The following is a 24342-nucleotide window of genomic DNA, read 5'->3' as shown; positions in this document are numbered from 1 at the left end:
GAATGATCTAGTATTACACACCTTATCTCTCTCGCTGGAATATCATGGAGGTCAAATCAGATTACATTAAAATAGTTTAATTAGTTTCATTTGCATAGTACTTTATCATCCACAAAGCACTTCTGCATATATTATTCCATTTGTATGAAAGAGCTTTGAAAAGTTATAAACTGTTATAAAAGGACAATACTTGGGTTTAAATACCAGCTCCATCTCTCTCTCTACTTCAGTTTTCTTATCAGTAAAAAAATGGGGATAATAGCAGTTTCTACTTCATAGGTGGTGTGTTAGTCGCTCAGTTGTATCTGACTCTTTGCAACCCCGTGGGGTGCAGCCCACCAGGCTCCTCTGTCCATGGGATTTTCCAGGCAAGAATATTGGGGTAGGTTGCCATTTCCTTTTCCTTCATAGGTGGTGGACAGGATTAAAATTGCACCACCTTGAAAAGAAGCCCTGTACCAGTAGCAGTCACTCCTCATTCTCCCTCGTCTCCCTCCAGCCTGTGGCAACCACTAATCTACTTTCTGTCTGTGTGAATTTGCCTATTCTGAATATTTCATATAAATAAAATCATGTGCCACGTGGTCTTTTGTGACTGGCTTCTTTCAGTTTGCATAGAATGTTTCCAAGTTTCACCCATGCTTAGCCTATACCAGCACTTCATTCTTTTTTATGGCTGAATAAAATTCTAGTATATGGACATTCCACACTTTATTTATACAATCAGTTGATGGACAGTTGGGCTGTTTCTACCATTTGACTGAATAATACCACTATTAGCAGTCATGTATAGGTTTTTGTGTGGTTGCATGTTTTTAATTCACCTGAGTACATACCTAGGAGTGGAATTGTTAGATCACATAGTAATTCTATATTTAACATTTTGAAGAACTGGTTTCCAAAGTGTCTGCCCATTTACAGTTCTATAACGGAGAAAAACAAACCTGACTCCATACTGGATCCAGTCCTTTAGCTCTAGCCCTTGTGCTCTGTTGCCTCTGCTTGGTCGTGCTGGCCCTGCACTTCTGTAAAGGAATGTTGCCTATAGCCTGAAATACACATCGTAGCCCGTTCTCAAGGCTCTGCCTCCCAAGCCTTTAAAGGTATAACACTTTTCATTCATATAGAGATAAAAAGTTATGGAACAGAGAACATTTATCTTGTTGGAGGTTTTCAGGAATTTTGTTAGCAGATCTACATGGACATATGCAAGAACAAAAGATCATTACATTCCCCTCTGGGGTCTGGCCAGCACTAAGAAGTTTGCAACAACCAGCCACACACCTCCTCCCCTTTTAGTGTAAAAGAAGTCTGAATTCTAACTCCAGTGAGATGGGTTTTGAGGATACCAATCCACAATCCTCTCAGCCTACTGGCTTTCCAAATAAGATGAATATTCCTTGTCCAAACACCTTATCTCTCAATTTATTGGCCTGTTGTGGGGCAAGAAGTATGAGTTTGGACAGGAAACAATCCCACAGCAATGTGTAATGGTTACAATTTCTTCACATTTATTATCATCTTTTTTTTGCTTTAGTCATCCTAGTGGGCATAAAATGATTATGGATTTTATTTGCATGTCCCCAGTGAGAGTACATCATGAGATATGGGCTGGATGAAGCACAAGCTGGAATCAAGATTGCCAGGAGAAATATCAACAACCTCAAATATGCAGATGACATCACCCTTAGGGCAGACAGCGAAGAAGAACTAAAGAACCTCTTGATGAAAGTGAAAGAGGAGAGTGAAAAAGTTGGCTTAAAGCTCAGCATTCAGAAAACTAAGATCATGGCATCCAGTCCCATCACTTCATGGTAAATAGATGGGGAAACTATGGAAACAGTGACAGACTTTGTTTTCTTGGGCTCCAAAATCACTGCAGATGGTGACTGCAGCCATGAAATTAAAAGACGCTTACTCCTTGGAAGGAAAGTTATGACCAACCTAGACAACATATTGAAAAGCAGAAACATTACTTTGACAACAAAAGTCCATCTAGGCAAGGCTATGGTTTTTCCAGTAGTCATGTACGGATATGAGAGTTGGACTATAAAGAAAGCTGAGCGCTGAAGAATTCATGCTTTTGAAATGTGGTGTTGGAGAAGACTCTTGAGAGTCCCTTGGACTGCAAGGAGATCCAACCAGTCTATCCTAAAGGAAATCAATTCTGAATATTCACTGGAAGGACTGATGTTGAAGCTGAAATTCCAATACTTTGTCCACCTGATGGGAAGAAGTAACTCATTGGAAAAACCTGATGCTGGGAAGGATTGAAGGCAGGAGGAGAAGGGGATGATAGGGGATGAGATGCCTAGATGGCATCACCAACTCAATGGACATGAGTTTGAGTGAACTCCAGGAGTTGGTGATGGACAGGGAAGCCTGGAGTGCTGCCGTCCATGGGGTCACAAAGAGTCAGACATGACTGAGTGACTGAACTGAACTGATGACTAATGATGTCGATCATCTTGTCATACGCTTATATGCCATCTGTATGTCATCTTTAAAGACAAATGTATCCAAATCTTTTGCCCTTTTTAAAATGGAGTTGTCTTACTGTTAAGTTATAAAAGTTCTTTATCTACTCTGGTACAAGTCCCATTTTACATATAGGACTAACAAATATTTTCTGCCATTCTGTGTGTTGTCTTTTTACTTTTTTGATGGTGTCCTTTGAAACACAAAGATTTATAACTTTAGTGAAGTCTGGTTTATCTATTTCGATCCACTTTTGAAATTTCTTCTCTTTAAGGTCAGAGATGATTGATCTTTGTCCTATTGCCCCAAGAGCTGGCAAGTTATTTTTGCCAGGCATTGCTGGGATGTAGTCAGTATGACTTAAATTCAGTCTCTTTCTCATGTTCTGTGTCATGGCAAGTGATGCTTTCTTACATGGAATTCCATCACTGCCTCCATCTTCTTTGCCTAGCCAGGTCTTTATTGCCCTTAAAGATTCAGTTCAGACGTTTTCTCCTTCTCTTTGGGGATCCCTAGGTCTCCTTCCGGAGAAGGCAATGGCACCGCACTCCAGTACTCTTGCCTGGCAAATCCCATGGATGGAGGAGCCTGGTAGGCTGTAGTTCATGGGGTCGCTAAGAGTCAGACACGACTGAGCGACTTCACTTTCACTTTTCACTTTCATGCACTGGAGAAGGAAATGGCAACCCACTCCAGTGTTCTTGCCTGGAGAATCCCAGGGACAGGGGAGCCTGGTGCGCTGCGGTCCATGGGGTCACACAGAGTTGGACACGACTGAAGTGACTTAGCAGCAGCAGCAGCAGCAGCAGCAGCAGGTCTCCTTCCAGCAGAGGGAACCAGTTCAGTCTTCCCTCATGTAAGTCATCAAAGGCAGGAATTTTGATTTACTGTCTTCATTATACAGGAATGGAATCTGAATAGTCCTGCATTTGAATTTCAGCCTCATAATTAGCTGTACAAACTTGAGCAATGTCATATTTCTGATCCTTCATCATTTTTATAAACTGAAAATAGTTTCTAAACATAGGGTCATTGTAAGACTTGACATATAGTAATAAGTTAAACTTTATTACTTTATTTAAGTAAAGTTTAACTTATTAATTAGATTCTTAGTAAGTCCCAGATATTGTTTTTAGCATTACTATTATTATTTTCTTTTTAATATGGGAGCTAACAGTATCAGGAATATGGCAAATTCCCAGTAACGGATGTCTGGTGGCAAAGAGAACCACCTGTGTGGGCACCTGTGTGGGCATACCACCTGTGTGGGCACCTCAGCTATACTCCTTTCAAAGTTTCCAGAGAGCTGTTTCCTGATGCACCTTTGAGCGTCTGAGGAAAACAATGAAACATACTCCCAGAAAATGCACATTACCCTTTAGTTTGTGTATTATTTTGGTGGGATTTCTGAATACCTGAAACCCATCATGGGTCTAGGGACTAAAGGTTAAGTAGATTTTAACAAATATTTATGACCAATACTACCTACATAATCCTTTTAAAAATGAGCAGCCAGAAACCATACCATCATCCATCAGTGGCACTCCTTGACATTTACCCAAATAAGTTGAACACTTACATGTACACAAAAACCTGAATGTGAGTGTTTGGAGTAGCTTTATTCATAACTTGTCAAAACTTGAAAGCAACCAAGACTCAATAGATGAATGGATGAATAAACTGTTCTACATCAACACAATGGATTATTATCTAATACTAAAAAAGAGCTATCAAGCCATGAAAACACAAGGAGGAAATTCAGTTGCATATTACTAAGTGAAAGATGCCAATCTGGAAAGGCTACCTGCTGTATGATTCCAACTAAGTGACATTCTGGAAAAGGCAAAACTATTGAGTAAAAAGATCCAGTGTTTGCCAGGGGTTAGGGAGGGATGAGCAGATGGAACACAGGGGATTTTTTAAGGCAGTGAAATGATTCTGTATGATTTTACAATGGTGGATAAGGATACACGTTATCATACGTTTGTCAAAATCCATAGATTGTCCAATACGAAAAGTGAGCCCTAATGTAAACTATTTATCACTTCAGAAGATAAAGATGTGTCAATATAAGTCCATTGATCGTAATAAATGTACCACTCTGGTGCCAGATGTTGATAGTAGGGGAAGCTGTGCTTGTGTGGGTGCAGGGAGTATGTGCGAATTTTGCATTCTCCACTCAATTTCGCTGAGAACCTAAAACTTCTCTAAACAATAAAGTCTTGTTTTTCTTTTTTTCTTTCTTTCTTTTAAAGCCACTGGCCCTGCAGAGTGAGTAGCTGTGCAACCACCTTCCCAGGAAACAACTACACGACATGATTCCTGAGAGGCGTGTCCTCTGGAACCTTCCCACAACTCTTTGGTATCACTGTGGGCATTAAAAATACCCTTCTCATTGGGGTTTTGTTGCTGCTGCTAAGTCACTTCAGTCATGTCCGACTCTGCGCGACCCCATAGACTACTCTATTGGTAGCCCACCAGGCTCCTCTGTCCCCGGTGTTCTCCAGGCAAGAGTACTGGAGTGGGTTGCCATTTCCTTCTCTATTGGGGTTTTGAGAACTACTCAAATCAAGTAATAACCAGGTTGTTGCAATTTTCCTGGGAATTTTTATTTTCTAGTATACAGGACCACCAGCAGATGGCAATCAAAGAATACAAAACCTGAGTCTATTCAAGATTTTTGATAAATAGGTTGAAGAATGATAAATAAGATAAGAAATTTAAAGATAAGCAGACCACTGCTTTCCACCTTTTGAATACCGATTCTCCATGAAGCCACAGTTTCTTCTGCTCCAAACAAACAAGTCTTTTTCTGCCAGGAACTGAAATAAATGTCTAGCCTCAAAAGAAGCACCAGGGACAAATTCCTAGATTTTTTTAGTTAATCAAGTGGGAACTCTATGAGAAAGTGAATTAGAAGAGTTTGTTGTTTTTATTAGGCATTGTATTTACTGTAGACTTTCTGCTTACATTGTAAGCCAGGATAAATGTCTGCTGGTATGTAAAAATGAATGTTTGTGTAAATGATTTCCCAGTGATGAAAAATATACAGCTGTAGTAGATCAGAACTGCAAAATCACCAGAAGGAAGGAATCCGCTCAAAACAATCCAGTGTATGCATGGGAATGGGAGTGAGGAAGGTTGGTGAGGGTGTTCTTACCAAACTTAGGATTTTACAACTGGTTTTACAAAAATAGGGATTTCTTCTTTTGCTTCTGGAGATGTTCTACTAAGTAGATACTTCATTAAATCTTGCATTCTCAATTATGTGCCTATTAAGCATAAAAGACTTTGTTCTTGTTGGTAAATTCTGGTATATATGTTTTCCTTTTGCTAAAATCACTATGAGTCCACAGAGAGAGTTGCAGTATAGTAGAACCTACAGAATATGAATATTGCTAATTTGTCTATTGAGACAAAATATCAGTTTATAGTTTACAGTTCAGGCATATTTGATGGCATAACAAAACCTCTTTACACATGGCATGTGGATCATTATAGAAAATGATGAATCTTTTTGTTTATTGACAATATCTTTATGAAAAAGAGCCTCATAAAGCACTTGAAAAAAATTAGACTTGGAGAGTTTGGGAAATATTCCATGTTCAAGAGAAGCAATGAACAACAAATAATATTCTAGGGACTCCTACAACATGTTAGGCAATATTACCTCAAGACAGATAAATTATTTAGCTACATATTTACAGATGAGGGAACTAGTGTTCAGAGAGACTCATAACTGCCAAAGTTATGTAGCTAGTGAGTAGCCGAGCTGGCATTTGAACCCAGGCCTGTTTAGGTAAATGTAAGCATGTCCCTACATTGTAATTGTTCGTTTTATTCTAACAGGTGATCCCAGGTGGCCCTAGTGGTAAAGAACCTGCCTGCCAATGCAGGAGACGCAAGAGATGTGGTTTGATCCCTGGATCAGGAAGACCCCGTGGAGGCGGGCATGGCAACCCACCCCAGAATTCTTGCTTGGAGAATCCCCATGGACAGAGGAGCTTGGTGGGCTGCAATCCATGGGGTCTCAAAGAATCAGACACAACTGAAGTAACTGTTGTTGTTGATGTTAAACATTTGAAACCTAGCTATTTCAGAAGTTTAACCAAATCATCTGGGTAAGTTGTTAAAGAATCAGAGTTCCAGATCATTCCCATAGAAATTCTAATTCAGAAGATGGCAGGTGGGGCCCAGGAATCTGAGTTTTTAACACTCAGCAGCTTCCCCCAGTGATTCTACGGCAGGTAATCTTCTGACTCCAAACACTTTAAGAAAACCCAGACCCACTGAATTGGGTCTTTGCTTTTCATGAGCAAAGAACCCTCTGAGGACCTTGTGAAAGCTCTGGATCGTTTTTTAAGAAAAAGGTACAGTTTACATCCAAAACTGTACATACAACTTTAGGGGGTTCATAGACACTATGAAGAAATGGACACTTGGTCTCCTACATGTCTCAGTTAAAAGTGGCCTAATAAGAAGTCCCTTCCATCTTTCCACCAAAAGATGTCACTCTTCAGCCTCAAAAAGCCATTCCAAAAGATGCCACGTGTTTTTATATTTTTTTTCTTTCTCCTTGAGGAGAAGAGTTTCCTAGGAAAATGAGTTTACCTGTTGTAAACAGAGCAGACTCTGGTGCAGTGCTTCAAAAAAGTAGGTTGAAACAAATGATAATATTATCTCCCATCACAATTAATCTGATATGGAAATTAAGGTGTTGGGATTAAAACGAACAGTGGAGACCACAGATGAATATGGGCACAACCAGAATGAAGGATCCTGTTTACTTTCCCCAAAGCTCCTTCTCTAACTTCTTTTCAATCTCTAGGTTTTCTCTTAGGTCTCCACTTTAAAATCAACCTTTGCATCGTTAAGTAAGTAAAAACTTATGCAGCTTATCTTCTGAAATTTTTCTGAGGGAGGGCACACCACGTGACATGCAAGATCTTCCCCAGACCAGTGATCAAACCTGAGCCCCCTACAGCGGAAGCATGGTGTCTTAACCACTGGAGCACGAGGGAAGTCCTCCAGGATATATTGAAACATGTATATAAACGATATTAACACAGAATCCTCAAACATTTACCATTAATAGATTCTGGATTATGCAAAGTAGGAAAGGCATAAGGAGAAAATGTAATTTTCTGTGTAGACCTGGGGTCTTGATAAACATAGGCCAGAAGTAAGAAAGGAAGTGTCTGCAAACACCGATTTGTATGTAAATGTCATATGTTTATTATCTTTTGGAGGGAAAGAGTCCATGGCTTTCATCAAGTTCTTAAAGAAATCTTTAACTAAAATTTTAAAAGTAATCATTTACAGGAGGAGTCTTTTCTCACTAGACCTAGACAAGCAAACAGGGTGACAGAGCTGTAGAATGCGGGCTTGGCGAGCGTCTTCTTCACAGATAAAGCAATGGGCCACACTGTACAATATATGTTGTATGACACAGCATTGTCAGAGCACATGTCCTGATTTTGGTGCCCTTCTGGGGCATTCTCCCAGAAGGTCTATTCTTCCATGTCTTCCTTGTATGAGAATGCAAGCATGAATTTTGGATCAGAAAGACTTTTATCAGAGACAACACATTATACATAGCTCTCTGACTCCGAATGTACTTGTTAAGTCAAGAAAAGTCAACCTAACTCACCCAGTTATTAGGAGGCAAACATGAGACTGCGTGTGTAAAGCTCCTAGCAGTGTCTGGCACAGAATGGGGACTCAGAAATGTTTGTTTTTGTCCTTTGTACAACACTAAGATTTCCCCCATGACAGGGATCCCGAGCACAGACTACCTGCTGCTCAGCTAGGACTGCGTCATCAGCCTGAAGGAAATTAGGTTTCCTTTAGGAGTTCCCACCTTCCAGTCTCCCCTTCATCACTACTGCAAAGATAAACAAGGACCTCAGGCACAGAACATGCGTGAGTAAGTCATGAAGGATGAAAAGACATTGCTGAACCCTAAAGCGCAGACAATATCAAACATAAGTTAGGGGAAGCCACAGGGCATGGGATGTTAATGACGTACATATAAGCACAAATATTCTACATACATGAAGACAAGTTATAATAGAAAGGGCAAAGTCATGTGGAGCTGATTTAGGAAAATATCATGAAGAAAATGTTTATTGAGCAATATTTTTAAACTGGGGAAAGATAATAGGGAAAAAGAAAGAAGAGGGGAGAAAGCTAAGAAAGAAGGAGAGAGTGCCATAGGGGTGGGCTTAGGAGGTAGGTCGTGGAGCAGATTTGCGGCCACAGGAGAAGCCACGCTTAAGGCCTGTGAAAAGATGACAGCAGCTATGTGTGGGGGAAGGGAGGCAGCTAATTGGTAGAGACCCTTGAAACCCATGATTAAGAGTTTTAATTTAATTCAAGAGGCAATTGGAGCTATTGTAGGTTTCTAAGAAGGGGAGTGATATGATCAAAATGATGCTTGAGGACAATGGTTCTTGCCGCTGTGAGCATGGTGGATTAGATGAAGGAGACCCTCAGACTGGGAGGCTGATCTGAGGCTATTTTGGGAATGCAGGGTTACAGGGGCATGGCCTAGAGCAGGGGTCTGGAAGGAGCAGAACTGAAATATATTATGGAGGGTAAACTTTCTTTCGTTCTTTTTAGAACCTGATACTGGGTTAGGTGCTACGCTACTACAGGGAAACAGGCACAGAGGCTGGCATGGAGAGAGACAATTAGGCAATTATAATATGGTGAGATAAGTGCCGTGACTATCGAATCAGAAATATATAAGAGTTACAGAGCAGGAGTGGCACTTAAGAGAGTCATGTGGAGGGATGCAGGTGGTCAGGAAAGCCTTTCCTGAGGAAGCAGTGTTTAATCAAGGATCAGAAATTGACTGAAAAAATTACTGGGGTAAATGTTCTAGGCAGGAAGTCTCAAGATGAAAGGATAGGAGTGGAGACATGAGGGAAAGGAAAGAATGGTTTCTAGAAAGGCTCAAAGAAGCAAGAAGGGTGGGACCAGACCAGGAAGGGCCTGGAGTCTGCAGTGTGAACTGTGGACTTCATCATTAGGGCCATGAAAGGCCCGGAGGGAGGTATGGTTCATTTCTTATTTTAGGAAAATCTCTCTGGTTATTATGGGAGAAAAAGATTGGTGATTAGGATAGGAGACTTGCCGTAAACTAGGCAGAGATGACTGGGAAATAGAGCTGGAGACATGTAGATATTTCGACTACAGAATTTATGGGATGAAAAAGCGATTTGGAGGAAAAGAGTATTAGCAGGGATGTCATTAGCCCAGAGAGGGGAGGTCATTCTCTTGGGTCAAACAACAAACATGTGGAAGCAACAATATTATAATCCAAGTCTCTTGTTCTTTTTAAAATGAGATCTTTCATATCTCTCCTCATCATGCTTATGTTTTCCTTTATATTGTCAAATATAAGGGACTTCCCTGGTCGTTCAGTGGTTAGGACTCTGTGGCTCCATTGCAAGGGACCCAGGTTTGATCCCTTGTCATGGAACTAAGATCCCACAAGCCACAACAAGGTCAAAAAAACAAACAAAAGCATTGTCAAATACACCTATATGGTTTACAACAGACGTTTTAAGTTCTTTGCCTGCTAATTCCGTTACCTCTGTCATTTCTGAATGTCTCTACTGTTGATTTTTCTCTTGGGTACTGGTCGTATTTTCTTGCTTCTTTGTATGGCTGATAATTTTTAGCAGATGAGAGACATTGTGCATTTTACTTTGTTGGACATTAGATTTTGTTGTATTGTTAAAGGGTTTTGGACTGTGTTCTGACATTTAGCCAAGTTATTTGAATTTGATCCTTTCAGTGTTTTCTTTAAAATTTTTTAGGGCAGATATAGAGTAGCCTTTAGGACTTCTGCTTTCAGCCATGATGGAGTAACAGAAACTGGATTTACTCTCCCGCCTGAAACAATAGGGAACTAGATTAAATGTATGAAACATTGGGCATCATGCAACGAAGGACAGTGATCCCTGAGAGCTAGGAAACAAATGGGGTAACTCCTATGATTGCCCCAGCTTTCTGCCTTGAAAGGTTCCCGGGCACAGAATTCTCTAGAGCTCTCATTCTGTTTACCTCCCTCCACTCTGACACTGTCCAACACAAATTCCCAAACTCTGATCTCTTTTAACTTGGCAAGGTTATTAGGCTGCTTCGATTCCTTCTTCTTCTTCATTCTTTGTTTCTTTCCCTTCTTTCAGGGATTACAATTCATGACCCATTGTCCCATGTCTGGAAACTGTTTCAAATATTTGGCCTGGAAAAAAAAAAAAAACCCTTGGTATTCTAGTTGTTTATGGTTGAAGGGAAATTCCTGCAATATTTAATCCTTCATAGTCTGAAGCAAAAATCTTTTGGGTTAATTTAAATTCTTCCAAATGTCACTGTGCTCACTCATTGTCTTTGGAATTCACTCTTGGCCAAGTAAAACTCAACTCCAGACCAGATTACAGGGGAAGTTGGTGGTGGTAGGGGCAGGGGGTGGTGTTTACCTAAAGTGGAGCCAGAATGAATGAGGGGCAGAAGGAAAGCAGAGAAAGAAGTCAGAATGATGTCCAGGTTTCTGACTTAGGTATTGAGGAGATAGTGATGCTATTAAAATAGCATGAATAGAATTTGTGCATGTTGACATTGAAATATTGATAGAAGACACTTAAATCTTGGGAGAAGAGATCTGGCCTGGGCTGGAAAAATAGATTCCAGTGTTCTCATTGTACAAGTGTACAAGCTTGGTAACAAATATTATTAGAAAGAGAAATATAAAGGAATATAAAGAAAAAAAAGTAGGTCAAGGGCAGGATCTTGAGTAATGACTACCTTTTGGAGGATAACAGATAAAGAAAGAGATGTACAAAAAAAGACACTGAGAAAGCTTTGGGAAAATTGGAAGAAAACCTGGAGGAAGAATGATCTGCTCTGTGAATGAAGCAAAGATGCTGCTGAAAATGAACTGTTTGCCTTAGCAGTTATAAGTTCAGTGGTCTTTGCAAGAGCAATATCAGTTAGGTGGTCTGGAATGAAGCCAGGCTGGGGCAGGTTTAGAAGTGAAAAGACACAGAGCAAGTGAAGACAATGAATGGAGGTGACTCAGAAAACTGGATGAGAAGTGAAGGAGGGAGTGACAGTCACAGCTGTAGGAGATCAAGGACCTTGAAAGAATAAATTTTTTTTCTTTTTAATTAAAGAAAACTAGAGTTGTTCATAGCATCAGGGGAAGGACCCGGTAGAAAGGAGAAGTCTGGAACTTGAGAGAAAGAAGATGCATGGAGGAAGTCCTGCCAGAGTGCAAAGGAGAAGGGAATCAAGCTTTCAAGGAACCCTGTGACGACTGCTTTCTGTACAGTGAAACAATAATTTGTAAGGAAAGTAATTATGGACATTCTCTTTTCTCTCCTCTTCCTTCCCCTTTATGAAAGCTCTTTCCTGCTCTCTAAAAAATGCATTATTTATATACTCTGTAAGTTTGATTGTCACACATCAGGTTTCCCTAAGGCTGTATGGCTTCTTTTTTAGACTGCAGGACCCAACATACCCATTATGTCCCTCTGAGATGGTTGGCTAGAGCATGGCATAGACATCCAATTATCTGTTGTGAGTCAAGGAGTGTTTTGGGTCCTATTCAAATAGAATATATTCTGCCAAGAAAAGTCCCATGGGCACAGTCATTCAGTGGCTATTCACTGGGCACTGCACACCGCTGGGGTCAAGGCGGGTCACCCCTGCCTTTGCGCAGTCTGCTATCCAGCTGTGGAGGAGACAGGTACACACAAGGGACACTAAACTAGTGATGCCTCATTATCAGAGAAATGCAAATCAAAACCACTATGAGGTACCATTTCACACCAGTCAGAATGGCTGCGATCCAAAAGTCTACAAGTAATAAATGCTGGAGAGGGTGTGGAGAAAAGGGAACCCTCTTACACTGTTGGTGGGAATGCAAACTAGTGCAGCCACTATGGAGAACAGTGTGGAGATTCCTTAAAAAACTGGAAATAGACATGCCTTATGATCCAGCAATCCCACTGCTGGGCATACACACTGAGAAAACCAGAAGGGAAAGAGACACGAGTACCCCAATGTTCATCGCAGCACTGTTTATAATAGCCAGGACATGGAAGCAACCTAGATGTCCATCAGCAGATGAATGGATAAGAAAGCTGTGGTACATATACACAATGGAGTATTATTCAGCCATTAAAAAGAATACATTTGAATCAGTTCTAATGAGGTGGATGAAACTGGAGCCTATTATACAGAGTGAAGTAAGCCAGAAAGAAAAACACCAATACAGTATACTAACGCATATATATGGAATTTAGAAAGATGGTAACAATAACCCTGTGTACGAGACAGCAAAAGAGACACTGAGGTATAGAACAGTCTTATGGACTCTGTGGGAGAGGGAGAGGGTGGGAAGATTTGGGAGAATGGCATTGAAACATATGTAACATCATGTATGAAATGAGTTGCCAGTCCAGGTTCGATGCACGATACTGGATGCTTGGGGCTGGTGCACTGGGACGACCCAGAGGGATGGAATGGGGAGGGAGGAGGGAGGAGGGTTCAGGATGGGGAACACATGTATACCTGTGGCGGATTCATTTTGATATTTGGCAAATCTAATACAGTTATGTAAAGTTTAAAAATAAAATAAAATTAAAAAAAAAAAAAAAAAAAAAACTAGTGATGCTAACCGTGTGCGCTGAGTGTGCACAATGTGGATATGCTGGAGAGAAGGCAATCTCTGTTGGAGATGTCCAACAGTTTGGGTGGCTTGGGAAAGGCTCCTCAAAGAAGCAGGGCTTGAACTGGCCCCTGGAGAAGGGATCTCATGGCTGGAACATCACATGGGCAAGTGCACAAAGGTTGTATTGTGTTGCATGTTGAATGTGGTGCATTTAAAGGGCGGTCACACATCCTGTCTGGCTATGGCTGAGGGTCCAGAAGTGGGAACAAGTAACTCTGGAAATGTGGTCAGACCATTTCTCAAGATAGGGGCAGAAGGCAAGGCTGACTCCAATTATTAAAACACCTATACTCCTAATTCTCCTCAAAGTTGTTCCAGCACTGCACAGCCGTCACTCCCAGACATCCTGGAATGCTAAGTCAAGTGGACCTTGGGAAGCATCACTATGAACAAAGCTAGTGGAGGTGATGGAATTCCAGTTGAGCTATTTCAAAACCTAAAAGATGATGCTGTGAAAGTGTTGGACTCAATATGCCAGAAAATTTGGAAAACTCAGCTCATCTTTTCCACAGGACTGGAAAAGGTCAGTTTTCATTCCAATCCCAAAGAAAGGCAATGCCAAAGAATGCTCAAACTACCGCACAATTGCACTCATCTCACAAGCTAGTAAAGTAATGCTCAAAATTCTCCAAGCCAGGCTTCAACAGTACGTGAACCATGAACTTCCAGATGTTCAAGCTGGATTTAGAAAAGGCAGAGGAACCAGAGATCAAATTGCCAACATCCATTGGATCATCGTAAAAACAAGAAAGTTCCAGAAAAACATCGGCTTCTGCTTTATTGCTTACTCCTTGGAAGAAAAGTTATGACCAACCTAGACAGTATATTGGTCATAACTTTTCTTCCAAGGAGTAAGCAATAAAGCAGAAGCCGATGTTTTTCTGGAACTCTCTTGCTTTTACCAACCTAGACAGTATATTCCGAGAAGGCAATGGCACCCCACTCCAGTACTCTTGCCTGGAAAATCCCATGGATGGAGGAGCCTGGAAGGCTGCAGTCTATGGGGTCACTGAGGGTCAGACACGACTGAGCGACTTCACTTTCACTTTTCACTTTCATGCATTGGAGAAGGAAATGGCAACCCACTCCAGTGTTCTTGCCTGGTGAATCCCAGGAATGGGGGAGCCTGGTGGGCTGCCGTCTATGGGGTCGCACAGCATCGGACACGACTGAAATGACTTAGCAGACAGTATATTAAAAGGCAGAGACATTACTTTGCCAACAAAGGTCCGTCTAGTCAAAGCTATGGTTTTTCCAGTAGCCATGTATGGATGTGAGAGTTGGACTATAAAGAAAGCTGAGCACCGAAGAGTTGGTGCTTTTGAACTGTGGTATTGGAGAAGACTCTTGAGAGTCCCTTGGACTGCAAGGAGATCAAACCAGTCAATCCTAAAGGAAATCAGTCCTAAATATTCATTGGAAGGACTGAGGCTGAAGCTGAAACTCCGGTACTTTGACCACCTGATGTGAAGAACTGACTCATTGGAAAAGACCCTGATGCTGGGAAAGATTGAGGGCAGGAGGAGAAGGGGACAACAGAGGATGAGATGGTTAGATGGCATCACCAACTCAATGGACACGAGTTTGTGTAAACTCCAGGAGTTGGTGATGGACAAGGAGGCCAGGTGTGCTGCAGTCCATGGGGTGAGAAAGAATCAAACATGACTGAGTGACTGAACTGAACTGAACTGATACTCCTAATTGACACCCATAACTAAAAACGATATGTTGGATAAGCACTGTCTGCTGCTGCTAAGTCGCTTCAGTCTTGTCTGACTCTGGGCAACCTCATGAACTGCAGCCTACCAGGCTCCTCTATTCATGGGATTTTCCAGGCAAGAGTACTGAAGTGGGTTGCCATTGCCTTCTCTGAAGCACTGTCTAGCACCTACTGGAAAGAAATTTCTAAATGATGTTTTACAAAATTATCTCAGTTTGCCCAAAAAGGGAAGAATTAGGCTTTTAAAGTTAAATCTTTTAAAAATGAGTGCTTTGGAAACTTCCTTTTTGTGTCAAACTGCTACTGTGGAAATGAAGAAATTGGGGAGAATGATGGAAATGCTCTATGTCTTGATTGTGGTGGTGTTTATATAAGTGTAAATATTTGTCAAAACCCATCAAATGGCACACTTAAAATGGGTGTGTTTTATTGGATGCAAAGCATACTTCTCAAAAAAGTTTACTTTTAAAAAGCAATTTGCATAAAAATTAGTGATTCCAAAATAAGTAAACAAACAAACAATTGCCCCTGAAATTCCTTTCTTTCAGCTGATCAATACCATTCTGGAAACAGTTTAGAAATTCTTGAGTGTAAGCAGGAAAAGAAAAAAGATTCTGAGTTACTAAGATGACTGGAAACAAAAATTTCCAATGAACTATTATGATTATTAACCAGCCAGCATGGGTTTACATAATTAATGATCCCAGAGGTTTTTATGACTTTCATTTTTCTTTTGCCTTTAAACATGCTCATGCTCTTCAATAAGCCAATCATGGGAATGCACTGCAGGTGGTGAGAGGCATAAATTGCTGGGTGTGATTACCTCCCTTAGACATCGCGTTGGGGCACAGATACACTTAAACTGGTGTTTTAGAATCTCTCTTTTCCAGCCTATAGTGTATGTGTTTGCTGTGTTATTTAAGTATATCCAATTGTACTGTAGAAGAAAGAAAAACCCATAGGTGGATAAAACCCATTATAAGGATTCAGCATAGATAGAAAGTAAATGAGTAAGTTTATGAAAAAGAAAACTCAGGATCTGATAAGTATGCATGAGTGAGTAAATAGCCTATGAAATATAGAATTCATAAGATGTGCTAAGTATTAGGGAGTAATTGGTAACTTGTAAAATATATTATATATTTTAAAAAGACAGAACAGAAAGACATGCATTCTGGCTTATATTATCTCTAGGCTGGTAGATATGTCATCCCTAAAGTGGTGACTTTTCAGTCACGTCAGTATCATCCTTTATGGCCCCATGTGTGCTCTGCCCCAGAAATGCAGACAGAATTCATAGCTTCAGTAAACAGATTGGCATGCTTTGACTCTGTGCGTGTGTACTTGCCCTGTGTCTTTCCAATAAAGCAAGCATGGGGTAGCTCTAGGGTAGCTCATCTTACGACTAACCCCCACTACCTCGTCCAGACTCAACTTGGGTGCTCCTAACTACAACACAAGCAGAGAAGAGTGAGCTTCCTTCCATGCTGCTTGCCCCAATCCTTAGGATGGGGCAACCCATCCCATCCATGTCCCCCCACTTCCCATTCTGTGTTTTAAATAGATTCAGTAAACAATATTATTCTGGAAATTTAATTTGGTCCATGAATCTTTCTATTCCATGACCTGTAAGAAAGCTTCCCTGAGTCTGAACTTGGAGGCTGTCATTCCTTACCACACAACCTGACTTGGTGGATAGTTAAAGCAGTCTTAAATTCATTTGATATTTTATTTTATTTTGGCTATGTCATGCAGCTTGCAGGATCTTAGTCCCCCTATCAGGGATTGAACCTGGATTCTGGCAATGAAAGAGCTGAATCCTAACCACTGCACCTCCATGAAATTCCCTCAGTTGAAATTTTAAAACATATTCAAGAATGCAAATAAAATTTTATCCCTGAGTTTCCAAGCCAAGTCAGTGTTTATCCAATCAAATCCTTTTGTCACATGCCCTGTGAGGTAGCATGACTGCTTATGCAGTTACAAAGAAAGGGGACCCAAAAAACCCAAAACATTTCTGTGGAGGGAAAGGAGAGGAGGAAGAGGGATTTAGAGGAAGAGGCACACCCCTCCTGGCATGCTCCTTTCAGCCCCAGGGCCTTCCTGACACTGTGTTCCCTCTGCCTCTGGGAAGTGGGGGGCTTTCCCAGGCCCGGTTTCCACTGGGTTCACTGCTTCACTTCCCCCAGTGCCTACTCAGTAGCCTTCCTACAGAAGCCTTTCCTGACCAAGCCAGGATAGTGCTGGGCTTTCTCCCCTCGCTCCAGATGCCCCACCCACTTATTTTCTTTTCCCCATAGCACTTATCACCATCTGACATACGATATATTAATACTCACTTGTTTAGGTATTGTTTGTGTCCGCCACTAGAATGTCAGCTCTACAAGTGCAGGATTTTGGAGTGTTTTTCTTCATGGCTGAATTCCCAGCCCCAACACAGTGCATAGCACACAGTTTGAGCTCCTCTGTAAACATTTTGGGGATGAATGAATGAGTGAATGAAGAACTGTAGAAGTATTTTAAGCAGAGGAATCTCATGTCCATATTTATATCTTAGAAAGATCCCTTTGAAGGTGGCTGAGACTGAAGCAGGACAAGAGGTATTTTAAGGTCCTGCCACAGAGGACTAGAATCTAAACATAGTTTAAAAAACCAGAGACCAGAAGAGTGTTTATAGACTGACTGAGATTAGAGCTACAAGAGGAATTTCTATCTGATCTAGACATATCTAGTCAGTATTGGCTATAAACAAGGGATCTTGGGAGAGAGAATGAGGGGGTAGATGGGACAGATTCTGCCCTGAGGGGTTTAGTATCAGGTGAGTCATGGGCACAAGAGAGGTTTGGTGCAAATGCTGGGAGAGTAGAAGAGGGAAATATTTGATTTTCATTAGTGAGGGGAGTTAGAGAAGATGTAGTGGAGGAGGAAGTCTTTAAGCTGGTTCTTGAAAATTGGGTAGAATTTTGAAGACAAAGACTGGAAAGGGAAGTAAGATGATAGATTTTCCCTTTCACCATTTCTACCACCACTTACATGATTTAAAAAAAAACTTTTGATTTTATATTGGAGTATAGCCGATTAACAATGTTATTATAGATCCAGGTGGACAGCAAAGGGACTCAGCCATACGTATATGTGTATCCATCCTCCTCTAGACACCCCTCCTATCCAGGCTGCCCACATCACACTGAGCAGAGTTCCTGTGCTATACAGTCAGACCTTGTGGGTTATCCATTTTCACTTATACAACCTTTGATGGAGTTGCTAATGACTTGAGAAACAGTTCTGTCTATACCACAAAGTAAATTTTTTCAAAAGAGGGTGTGGGGGACTTTCCTGGTGGTCCAGTGGCTAAGACTCTGTGCTCCCAATGCAGGGGGCCCGGGTTCAGTCCCTGGTCAGGGAACTAGATCCCACACGCTGCAACTTAGATCCAAGGCAGACAAATAAACAAATAAATAAATTTGGGGGGAAAAAAGAGGGTGTGGAATACAGAAAAGCAGAAAGGAAGAGTCAGGATAATTTACTATCTGGATAATCTGGAGAAGAAGTGAATCATACCAATAAGACTTAAAGAAAATAAGGACAAAATCACTCCCTTGTTCAGATGTGTCACAAAGGGAGCAAGAACAAAAACCATCCAAGCGAGTGACTCTGCTGACTCCTGGACTTGGACCTGGGAATTTTCTGTCTCTGTGGTATTGTTTTATGGGCGAGTGAAGATCCTGGGTAAGCAGGATTCCTACATAAGGGCTAGCAGTCATGCTGGCTTGCAGAGCTTGCCTGCATTTTTAAGATTAAGCAATGCCTGGCTGCAGTATATTATTAATACAAATTCTTAACTGTCAATTAGTTAACTGGCTAGTAAAAAGAACCTGGTTTATAAGATTGCTGCTAATGAATATAATGCTTTGTTCTCAGGCAAAACATCTGCTTTGGATATGTAATTAGAAGAAGGGTACCCTCCCTCCCTCCCCATAGGGAGAACATGTGCAGCTTTATTCAAAGGAGCTTATTATACCTGTGAGGGGTCGAAGTCTGTGGCTTATGGTATTATGACAGATTACAAAATCACTCCATTATGCTATTCGATCTGTTTCCAAGCACCTAGCAGGGAGCGAGCTCGGCACTGGACGCTCAGAAACAAGATTCCCATTGGTTTTCCTCCTAAGGCCTTATGATAAGTCAGCTGTTGTTGACATCACCTGACAGCTCGCATGTCAGAGCCTCTCTGTCTGACTTCTGCCTCTGTTGCTGCCAAGTTCTCCTCTGAGAGTCAGCCTGTGCCTCAGGCCGCTGCCAGCTCCCAAGAAGAGCTTAAGTGGATTTGAAACCCACAGGTAGCCCCATCATTTGTGCTAATGAAAGGGAAAAGGAAGCCGAACACTTAAACCTCATGTGTCCTTTGTCTCTGACTCTCCCTCTCTCCGGCCCTTCCTCCATTCCCCCCAGCCCCGCCCCACCACCGACTCTGTTTCTTTTCCATTATTTCTCTACTTCCTCATCCCACTCCTCCCGCCATGAGCATATGCCTTCTTAAAAAACATATTTAGAGAAGAGAGCGACTAGTTCCAAAAGCCTTTGTTTTAAAGTCAGTTGTCAAGTGTACCTACAAACCCATTTCAAACTCAAGAGGTTGAAAGATGTTTGGTATATGCCTGATACTCCAAAGAAGTGGTTTTAAGGAAAATCAATCTTATTTCCTCAGCACAATAATAATTACTCTTAAAAGTTTTTCTCCCTCATAGTCTACTTTTCCAGCAGAGCTGTGCCATGGGCTGGACAGCATGTGCAGGAAGGGAGGGGGGCACGTCTTCGTTCCTGCCAACTACACCCTCCCTGCCTAGTTTCTGTGACTGTCCAAACAGCCCAGAGTTTATGAAGGGGAAATTGATTGGGGGATGTGACCTGTCAAATCATAATATTTATAAGGCTTAATGAGCTGGAAAAAACCCACAATTTTCAAGTAGTAACATCTGAAAGAAAAAAAAAGAAAAGAAAACCATATCCACAGGAGCTGACAGGAATGGAATCACTCTCCTGAGATGGAGAAAAAGTTTGGCTCCAGTGGAAAACCAGCACTTAGTCTTGCCTTTCCTTGGGGAAGTCACACCCCTTGGAAGACTCAGCCTCATGCCATCAATGAATACTTTTTTGGTGACTGTTAGGAACTGAAAATGCCTTTGCTAAGTTGACTGAGGGAAACCTGAACAGACCTAGGGGATAAATGGTGTCACCCAGAAGGGCTCTGGCAGTTACAAAAGTGGGAGCAGAAGCTGAGCCAATTAAGGCTCTTCCATCAGTCATATCTGTAATTGAGAGTTTAGTGTTCTTTCTGCCCTGCGTCGTCCAGGTATCCTTAGAGCTCTTGCATTATTTAACGGTTCTATTAGTACAGTGTGCCACTGGACTGGGCCCTTTTTGTAAAGGAGACTGCCTGCGTCTACAAGGCTTTTACCTGGTATCTATAAGATGTTCTCTAACATATGTAGAGAAAGGAAGTTAGAAACTGAGTCCTGGAATATTTGAAACAAGAGCCTGTGGTGTAGTGCAAGGAACATGGGCTCTGGCACTAGAAACACCTGAATTTGATTCATGGCTGTCACTTACTAGACGTGTAACCTTGAACTAGTTACTGAATTTTCCCAAGTCTCAGCATCATCATATGTAAAAATGAGTTTAATATAATTGAAACTACCTTGAGGGAAAAACAATGTAAAAAATGCCCAGGATCTAGCACATAACAAGAGCTCAGTAATGGGCAGTTCTTTTTTTTTTTTTTTTTTTTAATTCAAAATTGGTTTTGAAACACTGGGCAATTTCGTGGAGTCCAAAGAATCTTAGGCTTCAAAGGTGAAGGATTCAGGAAATATTTCAAAATCTCATATGGTAGAACAACACTCCTGAGACTACTTAATGTACTAATGAAAATCCTGTGGTCTGGGCAACTTACGAAAGATAAAACTCCTTATGTCTTCAACCCATTAGAATACAAGATGCTGCAGGAAAGGGAGGGAGACTTCCTTACCTATGTGGAACCTCACAATACTGTTTGGACATTCTCTTATCGAGAAATTTAAGCTGATATGTGATGGGAAACATTACAAGAGACAGAGTGTAGCCCAAGTTTAGGAAAAGTTCCAATGAGAAGCAATTGCCTTGGGCCAATGAGTCTATGTGTTTCCCTGCCCACATTGATGTTCGTGGAGACTTCATTCCTGGCAGGCAATTCTGAAGCCAGTTAACATCATAGTTGCACAGCTCACCACTACTTGAACAATAACACACAATCCTCCATCTTGTTTTATTTGATAGTTCATATATTCAACAAATGTTTATCAAGCATCTACACTGTGCCAGGTGATATCTGAAATGCTGGGAATATGGAGGTGAATAAGACAAGTAAATTCTTACATAACTTACCTTCTAGGGGGAGAGGAGAGGCACAGACAGTTAAAAAAAAACTTAATAATTTCCCACAGGTCTATGAGGGAAAGGGCTTCTCTTATGGCTTAGATGGTAAAGAATCCACCTGCAATGCAGGAGACCCAGGTTTGATCCCTGGGTCGGGAAGATCCCCTGGAGAAGGAAAGGGCTACCCACCCCAGTATTCTTGCCTGGAGAATCCCATGGACAGAGGAGCCTGGTGGGTTACAGACCATGGGGTGACAAGGAGTCAGACACACTGAGTGACTAACACTTTCATTTTCTATGAGGGAAATGGATAAGATGATAGGCTGGAGACTGAGTGAATACAGATGGTGCCTGCTTCAGGTAAAGTGCCTCAGAAAGGCTTCCCTGGGGATGAGGAGCCACTCTAGAAAGGGAGCGCAATCTCAGTCAAGGTAACACGTGAGGACGGGCTGGGCCTGGAAGCGGGGAACAGAGCATGTAATTTGAGGAATAGAATGAAAAACAGCTGGGCTGGAGCATGGTGAACAAGGGGAGAGTGGTCAGCAATGAGCCTGGGTGAAACAGGAGGGGTCAGTTCACGATGATAATGCAGGCTAAACAAAGTGAGGGGTCTGGGCTAACTGCCAGCTTCTCTCATAGATCATTGGGTGAACGCGTTCCATTTGTGCACACTGGCTCTTCTGCAGGGTTCAATGGGGTCAGTCTGGATCTCTACAAACCCCATTATACTATGAGCCTTTTAAGTCATTCTTTGTCTACCCCTATGAGCCATGGATCCTAATGAATTGGGACCAGCTCTCCCTTGGAATATTTTTATTAAGGGTAATCTATCTGATATTTCATTTTTGTTTCAACTTTAGTTTTTTATGGTACACCTGAATAAAGAGACACTTGAATGAGTACCTTTCAAACAGCTGAGAATCTACAAGTAGGGAAGTAGTCAACAAAGAGAGTTCTAAGCCTCTTGCATTAGTCTAAGGCTAAAGGTCCCCATGGCTCCATAGAGTGTGATTAGAAGGACATTATCAGAGTTTTGAACTTAAGCACCACTGGCAACTAACTAGTGAACTGGAGAAACAAATCAGAGCTCTCATGATAAACTTCTACTTAAAGAAAATATTTTTATTTTCTAATTTAATTGGAATTCTCTTTTATTTTACTACATAAGTTTATCTCTTAACTCAGGAAATTTTGAAAGCACAAATGCATGTTGTATTATTTTTCTTAAAAAAAAAAAAAAAAAAAACTTTTTCCTGCCAACACGGGAGCCTTCTTACTATTCTCTTAGAGAAAGAAGCAAGGCAACAGGACACAGTAGAAAGAATTAGGGGTTATCAATCAAAAATTGGTCTCCAACTGCTGTGGGCAAATCATTTCAACTTGCTGAGCCTCAGTTTTCCCCTAAGGGATTATTAAACCAGACACTAGAGAATCTCTTGAGTTCCCCCCAGTTCTAAGAGCTGTGATCCTAGAAAACGAGGAGATGTTTCTGAGGAAGGATGAAGAAAATATAATGAAAGATGAGGGAAGCAATAAGAAACAGAATGTAAGAAAAACAAAGGTAGTTTTCCTTCCTCACTGGACAAATTGACCCTGAAGTCCAAAAGGTTAAAAGGGATCTCTATTTTGCCTGGGCTTCTCCAATAACCTTAATTCAAAAGTTTCCCCCTTTCTTAATTTATTCAGAATGGTCTCTTCAGCCCTTTGCAATGCACTGCATCAAGGATTTCAACAACATGAGGAAAAAGCCCTGACAGTACTTTGATAGGTGAGCCTTAGAAAAGTTTCTCGGTTCTAGCTCGTCATATTTTACTATCTAAACTCATCATGATTCAGTTCAAGTTCTCCTTTGAAATATTTCTGTTGGCCTTTTCTTTAGTGTCCAGAGGTCAAACCTAGAGAAAGAATTTTCTCATTGAGTATGCCAGATAGAATTCCAAACCTCCTGTCTTCAGCAGTGACTTAGAAAATACTGTCACTCAGATTCACTCCTTTATTCAATATACCAGGCCCTGAGCTCATTTGAGAGTTGGCATGTGCTGCTGCTACTGCTGCTAAGTCACTTCAGTCGTGTCAGACTCTGTGTGACCCCAGAGACGGCAGCCCACCAGGCTCCCCCGTCCCTGGGATTCTCCAGGCGAGAACACTGGAGTGGGTTGCCATTTCCTTCTCCAATGCATGAAAGTGAAAAGTGAAGTGAAGTCGCTCAGTCGTGTCCGACTCTTAGTGACCCCATGGACTGCAGCCTACCAGGCTCCTCCATCCATGGGATTTTCCAGGCAAGAGTACTGGAGTGGGGTGCCATTGCCTTCTCCGAGCTGGCAGGTGAGTAAACAGCAATTACAGCTCAAGGCCAGGGGGCGGTACAGGGTGCTGAGGGGCTCAAAGGAGGGTATTGCCAACCAGCTGTGAGGGAGGCGTGGGCTAGGATGGTGCAGGAGAAAGGGAGTGAAGTAGATAGACTTAAGATACATCGGAGGAAAAACAGACAAGAAATGGCAATGGACTGCATAAGGAAAATAAGGAAAGGGTGTGGTTTTAATTTAAGCAACTGTGTGGGCATTGGTACTCATTTACCAAGATGGGAAACCATCTCAGTTTTGGACGTGTTATCTGATAAACCATAACTCCTAAATTAAGCTATAACTCCTCCAAGAGATATATGATTTTAAAAAAGAAATCTCTCAAGAATCAAAAAGAGTGAAGCTAGTGGGGTAAATGGGAGTGGGGGTCAGTTGCATTGTTTGTTGTTTGGTTTGGTTTTATGTGGGGGATTTTTTTAAAATTCAGATATTATTGACATATAACATTATATTATCTTTTAGGTGTATGATAGAATTATTTGAAATTAATATCTATTGCAAAATGATCACCACACATCTATTTAACATCTGTCACCATATGTAGTTATGCTTTTTTCTTGTGATAAGCACTTTTGAGATCTATTTTCTTAGCAAGTTTCAAATATGCAATGCGGTATTATTAA

General features: G+C 41.4%; 1 long non-coding RNA gene across 1 annotated transcript; it reads right to left on the bottom strand.

Annotated features, from left to right (window-relative positions):
- Nucleotides 1–8761: 8761 nt before the first annotated feature.
- LOC129660014 (uncharacterized) lies at nt 8762–21422 on the bottom strand. The gene is made up of 3 exons (XR_008718306.1): nt 21366–21422; nt 17282–17407; nt 8762–10732 (listed from the first exon to the last, which is right to left on the bottom strand). It is a non-coding gene; the product is annotated as an uncharacterized LOC129660014 (long non-coding RNA).
- Nucleotides 21423–24342: the final 2920 nt, after the last annotated feature.

This window comes from Bubalus kerabau, chromosome 9 (assembly GCF_029407905.1).
Source record: "Bubalus kerabau isolate K-KA32 ecotype Philippines breed swamp buffalo chromosome 9, PCC_UOA_SB_1v2, whole genome shotgun sequence".
Taxonomy (NCBI): domain Eukaryota; kingdom Metazoa; phylum Chordata; class Mammalia; order Artiodactyla; family Bovidae; genus Bubalus; species Bubalus kerabau.
The sequence above is the reverse complement of the archived record's forward strand: the minus strand, read 5'-3'. Positions and strand labels throughout refer to the sequence as shown.